This window comes from Scylla paramamosain, chromosome 31 (genome assembly GCF_035594125.1).
Source record: "Scylla paramamosain isolate STU-SP2022 chromosome 31, ASM3559412v1, whole genome shotgun sequence".
Taxonomy (NCBI): domain Eukaryota; kingdom Metazoa; phylum Arthropoda; class Malacostraca; order Decapoda; family Portunidae; genus Scylla; species Scylla paramamosain.
Window position 1 is genome coordinate 18,346,500 of NC_087181.1, and position 9,001 is coordinate 18,355,500.

Below are 9,001 nucleotides of genomic sequence, written 5' to 3' on the forward strand. Positions count from 1 at the left end.
CCTATGTAATATTCATATTTATCACATTTTCTTTCTCGTCCACTTTTCTCGGACTCATTATCATTATCTCTCTCTCTCTCTCTCTCTCTCTCTCTCTCTCTCTCTCTCTCTCTCTCTCTCTCTCTCTCTCTCTCTCTCTCTCTCTCTCTCTCTCTCTCTCTCTCTCTCTCTCTCTCTCTCTCTCTCTCTCTCTCTCTCTCTCTCTCTCTCTCTCTCTCTCTCTCTCTCTCTCTCTCTCTCTCTCTCTCTCTCTCTCTCTCTCGTCCCTGACTTATTTTTCTTGTTCCCTTTTGCGTTCCATTTACAAACAAGCTTTCTCCAGCCTCTCTTCCCTCCCCCTCCTCCCTTCCTTCCCTCCCTCCATCACCTCCACTTTCCCTCCTTCAATAACCTCTCTTCCACACTTCCGAACTCTCCTTCATCTCCTTTACTTGGTTTCCATCTCTCCTCCTCCATCCTCCTCCTCCTTCTCTTTCAATCGCTTCCTTCTCTTCTGTACGTGTCTCTATCTATCATACTTCTCCATTTTTCTTTCTTCTTCTTCTCTCTTCCTACTTTGCTTTCTTAAGTATCTCTCATTTATCGCTTGCTATCTTTCTATCCTTCCTTCTTCATTAAAATGTTTCCTGATGTCTATTTTGGGATCTATTCTTCTTATATGCTTCCTTGTCTTTCTCCTTCCTCCAACCTCATCTTGAATAGTATACAGTTTTGGTTCCTATATTAGACAAAGAAAGTTGTGGTACCTATTCAGTTTTTTGGTTCCTGTATTAGAGAAAGAATATTTTAATACCTAATCATGTACACTTCCTTTTCTTTCTCCTCCTCCTATTCTTCTCCAACCTCATCTTGAATATTACGAAAAGGTTTGGTTGTTACATTACATAAATCGAATACAATCAAGTAGAGAGGTTGAAAGGATATTACGTAAAATATATAAAATGATACCTCGGTTGAGAAACACTCGCTATAAACAAAGGCTGAATGGACTAAATAAATGCAGTGTTTCAAAAGGCAGGATGATATAATAGAAGGATTAAAACATTGCAGTGACTCAATTACACTCAAAAGATTACATTCAGATGATTTCAAAAGGCAGGATGATCTAATGAAAGTGTTTAAAAATACTGAAATGACTCGATTACATTAATACGGATGAAAACTTTATTACAGGCGATCTGTCAAATGTTACCAAACAGCCTCAAGGTAATTAGTGAAAGGTTAATATTACATACACCTAAACACTTCAATCTAGTCTGGAACAACAAAGGTAACAACAAGAACAACAACAACAACAACAACAACAACAACAACAACATTTCTTTGTGGTCCTCCTTGCCTCCCACACACACACACACACACACACACACACACACACACACACACACACACACACACACACACACACAGTACCTACCCATTGCCTTCTTCCACTCATCTTTCATTCCCAGAACACCATCAGTAATTTCCAACGCGCCAAAGGTATTTTCTGATAATGATTTCCAACCATTTCTACGAACTTGGAGATTCTACCTTTCACCTCAAGAAATACCACCACCACCACCACCACCACCACCGCCGCCGCCGCCGCCGCCGCCATCTCTCTTCCTTCCTTTCTTCGATCTGAGAGACTGAAATAAGAGGTAATAAAGAAAGTACAACGTATCGAAGGAAATGAGATAAATGAGACCATAAAAGAGAGAGAGAGAGAGAGAGAGAGAGAGAGAGAGAGAGAGAGAGAGAGAGAGAGAGAGAGAGAGAGAGAAGAACGGGGAACGGGGAGTAATAGAGAATGAAATAAAGGATGAATGGATAAATGAACGAATGAAACAAACAAACAAAAAACAGACAACTAAGAAATTAAGAGACGACCAAGAAAACAAAACAAAATTTAAGAAAGAAGAGAAAGAAATTATGAGAGAGAGAGAGAGAGAGAGAGAGAGAGAGAGAGAGAGAGAGAGAGAGAGAGAGAGAGAGAGAGAGAGAGAGAGAGAAGGTAGACAATAACGGGTTAATTAGTGGACTCTCTCACCTGTAATGCGTGTTGACTTTTAAATTCAAGGAAAGATATTGATTATTTGATTATCCCTCTTACCTGAGAGAGAGAGAGAGAGAGAGAGAGAGAGAGAGAGAGAGAGAGAGAGAGAGAGAGAGAGAGAGAGAGAGAGAGAGAAAGTAGCAGGTTAAAGATTAAAAATAAAGTAAAAATTAAAAATAAACTGTGTGTGTGTGTGTGTGTGTGTGTGTGTGTGTGTGTGTGTGTGTGTGTGTGTGTGTGTGTGTGTGTGTGTGTGTGTGTGTGTGTGTGTGTGTGTGTGTGTGTGTGTGTGTGTGTGTGTGTGTGTGTGTGTGTGTGTGTGTGTGTGTGTGTGTGTGTGTGTGTGTGTGTGTGTGTGTGTGTGTGTGTGTGTGTGTGTGTGTGTGTGTGTGTGTGTGTGTGTGTGTGTGTGTGTGTGTGTGTGTGTGTGTGTGTGTGTGTGTGTACTGTGAGGGAAGGGAGAGAAAATGAATGCACACTATGTTGCTGAAAGCCAGAAAGAGGGGATGTGTAATGAGAGAGAGAGAGAGAGAGAGAGAGAGAGAGAGAGAGAGAGAGAGAGAGAGAGAGAGAGAGAGAGAGAGAGAGAGAGAGAGAGAGAGAGAGAGAGAGAGAGAGAGAGAGAGAGAGAGAGAGAGAGAGAGAGAGAGAGAGAGAGAGAATAAATACAAAACCCTAACCATACCTCAACAATCCAATTTTTTTTTTTTTTTTCAGAACCGAGAGCAAAATATTAAGTCATTTTTTTCCGACCATTACATCTTAGTAATTACGAAAGCCAGGACTCTCACTCACTATATACAAAACAACACTCCATTACAACAACCTTCATATAAGATTTATCCCTGAAATTTCACTTGCATTTTCTTCAGTACACAAATATGTTAGAATAGTTGAAAGAGGAGAGAGAGAAATCGGAGGAGGAGGAGGAGGAGGAGGAGGAGGAGGAGGAGGAGGAGGAGGAGGAGGAGGAGGAGGAGGAGGAACAGAACAAGAAAAAAGATGAAAAGAACTAGTGGAAACCTGAAGACGAGGAGGAGGACGAAGAGGACGAAGAGGAGGAGGAGGAGGAGGAGGAAGAGGAGGAGGAGGAGGAGGAGGAGGAGGAGGAGGAGGAAACTTCCTTTACGTAGGAGTTTGTTGCCAAGATAATCAAGACGACATGTGGTTGAAAAGGAAAGAAATTGGAAGAAGGAAATTGACGAAGAAGGAAGGAAGGAAAGAAGGAAGGAAGAGAGAGAGAGAGAGAGAGAGAGAGAGAGAGAGAGAGAGAGAGAGAGAGAGAGAGAGAGAGAGAGAGAGAGAGCAGGCACATTATGAAGTATTTATTCATAACGTCCACGGTTCCAATTTTCTTTCCCTTCCTTACTCTCTCTCTCTCTCTCTCTCTCTCTCTCTCTCTCTCTCTCTCTCTCTCTCTCTCTCTCTCTCTCTCTCTCTCTCTCTCTCTAGAATGAGAAGGAAATGTGGGAAAATGAGAAAAGTAAATATATAATGATCTTTTCGTGGCTTATTTTCTGGCCTTGTAAACCGAGAGAGAGAGAGAGAGAGAGAGAGAGAGAGAGAGAGAGAGAGAGAGAGAGAGAGAGAGAGAGAGAGAGAGAGAGAGAGAGAGAGAGAGAGAGAGAGAGAGAGAGAGAGAGAGAGAGAGAGGTGAAATCCACAGACACAAAAAGGTGTTGTTATTTCAATTACTCCAATCTTTTTTTTCCGTTTTATTTTTCATTAATTTTAATGTAATAAAAAAAAATATGTTTAACTATCTCTGGTTGACTACATGTTTGCCTCTCTCTCTCTCTCTCTCTCTCTCTCTCTCTCTCTCTCTCTCTCTCTCTCTCTCTCTCTCTCTCTCTCTCTCTCTCTCTCTCTCTCTCTCTCTCTCTCTCTCTCTCTCTCTCTCTCTCTCTCTCTCTCTCTCTCTCTCTCTCTCTCTCTCTCTCTCTCTCTCTCTCTCTCTCTCTCTCTCTCTCTCTCTCTAAGAAACGACCTTATTAAAAACGGAAAAGCCACACAACTCAAACACACACACACACACACACACACACACACACACACACACACACACACACACAACGAGTAGGAATAGAAGGAGAAGGAGTAAGAGGTGGAGGAGGAGGAGGAAGGAGATGGAAAGGACGAAAACCTCCTACACACTCCATCGCAGGGGCAAGCAAATGTCAAGCCCCTTAGGGAGAGAGCGGGAGGCAGGGCGGAAAATTGCAATACAGGTAAAGGATGCGTTGAAAGACTCGAGGTGCACTCCCGGGCCCAAGGGGAAACCTGCTTACTATAATTATGACAAGTCCGAACGATTTTGGAGATGACTGGGGTGGGTAGGGAAAGAGAGGGAGAGGGAGAGGGAGAGAGAGGGAGAGGGGGATGTCACGGAGGAAAAAGAAAGGAGAATGAGGGAAAGGGAAAAGAATAACAAGATGACGATGACAAGGAAGAGAGAGAGAGAGAGAGAGAGAGAGAGAGAGAGAGAGAGAGAGAGAGAGAGAGAGAGAGAGAGAGAGAGAGAGAGAGAGCAAACAGACGTCCAGGGACAGCAAGACACACTTTTAGGTTCATTACAAGGAAAGAAGATGGCCAGACGAAAGGGGTGAAAGAAAAGAGAGAGGAAAAATGTCAGAAACACCCACCGGTTTTTTCTCTCTCTCTCTCTCTCTCTCTCTCTCTCTCTCTCTCTCTCTCTCTCTCTCTCTCTCTCTCTCTCTCTCTCTCTCTCTCTTTACAAGGAAAGAAAAATTCAGAACAATCTTTCTTTTCTATTTTCGTCTCTTTCAGTTGAGCTATTTCACCAAGTACTGCACGAGAGAGAGAGAGAGAGAGAGAGAGAGAGAGAGAGAGAGAGAGAGAGAGAGAGAGAGAGAGAGAGAGAGAGAGAGAGAGATCACTTGGTACCTATTCACCTGAGCCCCGATGCTTCAATACCCACTACAGGTGAAAAGTCCCTTAACAACCTAACCTAACCACCACCTGAGGATGCAATTATCCGGAACCACCTTAATTGCAAAACCACAAGAGCTTAATCACGAAGCGACGTGGTGAATCTGAAAACAAAGGAAGGGAGAAGAGAGAGAGAGAGGGGTATGCGAGGGAGCTTTGTCAGAGAGGGAGAGAGGGAGAGGGAGAGAGAGAGAGAGAGAGAGAGAGAGAGAGAGAGAGAGAGAGAGAGAGAGAGAGAGAGAGAGAGAGAGAGAGAGAGAGCTACCCCCGTCCCACAAGACCCATACATTGACCGTCTGGCACAATCTCAACTTGCTTGCTCGCTCCGGCATAAAATTCTGCTTTGCAACTTGTAAGTGATGGTGATGTGGTGGAGGAGAGGGCGGCGAGGGGCATGGGTGGTTGAGTGGATGGGTGGGTGGAATGGTGGGTGATGAGTTGATTGTGGGGGTGTTTGCACTGAAAACGTAAAGGAACTAAAGGTTTGGGGACTTCCTTAGTGAGTGTGGAATTGAATGCTTTCGATTCGGGGGAGAGAGAGTCTATAGGTTTTATCGACGGCTCAGGAAATGTGCAAAATCTCTCTCTCTCTCTCTCTCTCTCTCTCTCTCTCTCTCTCTCTCTCTCTCTCTCTCTCTCTCTCTCTCTCTCTCTTGATTGGTTTTATCAGTTTATTATCTGAGAGTGGTAACCGAAATGATTACCTGAAGTAGTAGCAGTAGTAGTAGTAGTAGTAGTAGTAGTAGTAGTAGTAGTAGTAAGATAACAGTTGTATTAGTGATAATAATGGTGATAATGGTTTAATAAAGATATTGGTAGCGGTGGTGATGGTGGTGGTGGTGGTGGTGGTGGTGGTGGTGGCGGAGGTGGCGCTGGTGGAGGCGGTGGCGGCGTCGGGTTGGTGGAGGCGGCGGTGGCAACAGGCCGTGGTCTGGACAAATATAAACCAGCAACCCTCTCGTCCCACGTGCCTAGATAGCTCAGTTGGGAGAGCGTTAGACTGAAGATCTAAAGGTCCCCGGTTCGATCCCGGGTCTGGGCAACACTGTTTTTGCAAGCGAGATAGAGAGAGAGAGAGAGAGAGAGAGAGAGAGAGAGAGAGAGAGAAACAATAAAAAGGAAATATAGATAGGAAATTATTTCATATAAGATTTAGTATATTTTGAGCATCAATAATAAAACAACAACAACAACAACATCAACAACAGCAGCGGAGGCAGCAGCAACAACAAGAACAAGAACAACAATAATCATCATCATCATCATCATAATAATCAAGATAGAGATAATAATAACATCAAGAACATCAACAATAACAACAATAACAAACAAGACACGTGTAATCATCAAAAGGTAACCGTGAAGGAAGACAATAAATTACACACACACACACACACACACACACACACACACACAGATAAAAAGATAAAAATAAATAAATAAATACACAAGCTATCACATCAAAAACAACCACGAAAAGACACCAGTTCATTCCCTCACTACATAACATAACATCACAGTGATTACATGGAGATTAACCGATGTAAATAAAATACATAGCTTTTCTCCAGTGAGTTTTCAGTGTTCTCCCCTTACCTCTGTGGCGATAACGGAGGTGTGGGCGGGGGAGGGAGCTTTACTGGTATTATAGACTGTAGTTCGCGTCACCAGTAGAAAGTATGAGTTGTTTTGACTGACGTGGGAAAAAAAAAATTGCCGTGTTTAATGCTAATGAGATGATGCAGGTAATATTTTTGTTTGTTTGTCTCTCTGTGTCTATCTTTAATTCTCTCTCTCTCTCTCTCTCTCTCTCTCTCTCTCTCTCTCTCTCTCTCTCTCTCTCTCTCTCTCTCTCTCTCTCTCTCTCTCTCTCTCTCTCTCTCTCTCTCTCTCTCTCTCTCTCTCTCTCTCTCTCTTGTTCAGTTTTCGCCCTTAAACTAACACAATTCATGGCTTCATTTTTTTCTTTTTACGCTTCTTTTTCTATTACTACTAAACATCTCTCTCTCTCTCTCTCTCTCTCTCTCTCTCTCTCTCTCTCTCTCTCTCTCTCTCTCTCTCTCTCTCTCCCGCACTGCAGTAAGGTTTCCTGTCCCATAAATCACCTTCTTGCATCGTCCTCATCTTGCTACACCTCAGGGAGCAAATTCGCAACACAGGGAACTCCCACACTACCCCCGTCCCGCCACCACCACCACCACCACCACCACCACAGCAGCCTCCAGGGACACCTTTCTTACCCTCCTTCCTCTCCTTTCTCACTCTCACAACTTGCTTTCTCCCACTCCTGGTTTTCTTTCTCTTCCTCATTTTTTTTTCTTCAACTCACTTGCTGTCTTGTGTGTTCTGTGATGGAATCTTTGTGTTGGTGTGTGTGTGTGTGTGTGTCATTCTCTCTCTCTCTCTCTCTCTCTCTCTCTCTCTCTCTCTCTCTCTCTCTCTCTCTCTCTCTCTCTCTCTCTCTCTCTCTCTCTCTCTCTCTCTCTCTCTCTCTCTCTCTCTCTCTCTCTCTCTCTCTCTCTGGGGTCACAGGACAATTAGAGATCTACAAAATGCAAAGGTTACATTCACAAAACCCACCCCACGCACAGCCCACATGCAGCGCAGCGGTACATGAAGGGTTGCATAAACGCCTCATCACTGTTCATGCAGAGTACATTGTTGAATTATTAGTCAAAAAACTATTCATGGTATAGATAATCTTCCCTTTGTAATATAATAATGTTTCTTTCAACTCTATAATAAAAAAAATAGCTTGAAATCCCAAAGCTTGAATTAAATAAAAGTTTTGTTGAATAATTCGGCCACGTCGCGAATCTGGTTGAGTCAACAAGCCCATAATCCTCTTTGGTTAAAATTTGTTTTTGAAAGAAATATTAGAAATCAGAGGGCATCGAGCGGCGGGCAGACTGACATGGCAAGTCACCGCTCTGCACACCTGGTTTTTTAAAGGGTAATTTTTTCCTTTGAGTTGTTTGGTCAGACTGGCGAAACAATGCAAGATCAACCTTTGAAAACGATGTGCCAATTACTGCAAACTACCCATTGTGACGGGCTGCTTTGCTGGAGCTCCGAGAAGGCAGGGATTCTGTAATAAATGCAATAATAAGATCACGCGAGATAATGGTGACTTGTTTGCTGTATGTACGAACCAGGATATTACAACGCCGAGGTCACGTTTCTGGCTGTCCATCAGAGAAATAACCGCACCAGGCTTACGTTTATTCAGTTATTTCAGGACAGTACGTACGAAATACAATACAACGCCATATTTAACAAGCTCGTGTGTTAGGTGTGTATTAAGTACCGGAACCGTCATTCGTACTTTGCAATATTGTGATCATAATACACCTCTCTCTCTCTCTCTCTCTCTCTCTCTCTCTCTCTCTCTCTCTCTCTCTCTCTCTCTCTCTCTCTCTCTCTCTCTCTCTCTCTCTCTCTCTCTCTCTCTCTCTCTCTCTCTCTCTCTCTCTCTCTCTCTCTCTCTCTCTCTCTCTCTCTCTCTCTCTCTCTCTCTCTCTCTCTCTCTCTCTCTCTCTCTCTCTCTCTCTCTCTCTCTCTCTCTCTCTCTCTCTCTCTCTCTCTCGTTAAAAAATTATATAGCAATACCTTCATATATTTTAGGGCTGTTTACGTACATCCCTCCTAATTAATAACTACAACTAAATAGCGAGAGACTAATTTAAGAGACAATTATACTCCATAATGATAGCTAACGATGCTTGACCTTACTGCACACTCTCTCTCTCTCTCTCTCTCTCTCTCTCTCTCTCTCTCTCTCTCTCTCTCTCTCTCTCTCTCTCTCTCTCTCTCTCTCTCTCTCTCTCTCTCTCTCTCTCTCTCTCTCTCTCTCTCTCTCTCTCTCTCTCTCTCTCTCTCTCTCTCTCTCTCTCTCTCTCTCTCTCTCTCTCTCTCTGTGTGTGTGTGTGTGTGTGTGTGTGTGTGTGTGTGTGTGTGTGTGTGTGTGTGTGTGTGTGTGTGTGTGTGTGTGTGTGTGTGTGTGTGTGTGTGTGT

The 9,001-nt window shown here is 43.4% G+C and overlaps 1 non-coding gene across 1 annotated transcript; it reads left to right on the forward strand.

Moving 5' to 3' along the window:
* Positions 1-5,956: 5,956 nt before the first annotated feature.
* On the forward strand, positions 5,957-6,029 carry Trnaf-gaa (transfer RNA phenylalanine (anticodon GAA)). Its single transcript has one exon. It is a non-coding gene; the product is annotated as a tRNA-Phe (tRNA).
* The last annotated feature ends 2,972 nt before the right edge of the window (positions 6,030-9,001 follow it).